The sequence below is a fragment of the Atta colombica genome, unplaced genomic scaffold (assembly GCF_001594045.1).
Source record: "Atta colombica isolate Treedump-2 unplaced genomic scaffold, Acol1.0 scaffold266, whole genome shotgun sequence".
Classification (NCBI taxonomy): Eukaryota; Metazoa; Arthropoda; class Insecta; order Hymenoptera; family Formicidae; genus Atta; species Atta colombica.
This window is the reverse complement of record NW_017259366.1, coordinates 5,697-6,849: the sequence shown is the minus strand read 5'-3', so window position 1 is coordinate 6,849 and position 1,153 is coordinate 5,697.

Sequence of the window (1,153 nt, the reverse complement as noted above, 5' to 3'; positions counted from 1 at the left end):
ATATATTAATTTAAGTATTATTGAATATCGGGGTTAGTAATTTTGATTGATAGATTATTTTGGAAAATAGAGTAAATTAAAAATTAAGATGATGAATTTGTATTATATGATGAAAGTTAAAGGGGAAGTTTAATATAAATTAAAATATTTGAGAAAATTAAGATAAGTTGAGTGGGGAGTAAAGAGATTAGGGTTATATTATATGTATATATGATGATATTGTTAGTACCATTCAGGTTGAATATGGGTGACTAAAGGATTGGCAGGGGTAAAATTATCAGGGTCTCTGAATGTATAAGGATATTGAAGGATAATAAGAAGAAAAATAGATAATATAACATTAAAGCCTAATAGATCTTTAAAGGCAAAGGGATGGAATGGGATTTTATAAAGATCTCTATTTATTCCCGTAGGATTTGAAGATCCTGTAAGATGTAGAAAGAATAGATAGAATATAATAAATAAAAGAATAATGAAAGGTAGAATGAAGTGAAAGGAGAAAAATCGATTTAATGTAGAATTATTAATTGAAAATCCACCTCAAAAAAAGATTCATATGACTAATATATTTCCCGTATACAGGATATAATATTAGTAATTACTGTAGCTCCCCAGAATGATATTTATCCTCAAGGGAGTAGCCAAGGAAAGCTGTAGCTATTGAAAGTAAGAAAATTGTTACACCTGATATTCAGGTATATGTTAAATTAAAAAAGTTGTAATAAATATTTCGTCCAATGTGTAGGTATATGCAGATAAAGAAAAAAGAAACTCCATTTATATGGATATTACGTATGATTCAGCCATTTTGGATAATATGAATGATTCTATTGAAGGCAATTGAATTATTAGGGCAGTAATGAATTGAGAGAAAAAGGCCCCTGATGATTTGAATTAAGAGAAAAATACCAAGAAAGGAACCGAAGTTTCATCAGTAGGAAATATTAATAGGAGAGGGGAGGTTAATTAGAGAGTGGTTAATTATTTTAGTAATTTTTTTCATATTTTTATTTTAATAGATGTAAAAAGTAAGGAAAATAACATTTTTTGAATAAATGTGGGGATATTTCATATAATATAGGAAATTGTATTGATTTTATTATATAAGATATAAAGAAAAATATAAATTGATGATAATATTATTAAAATAATA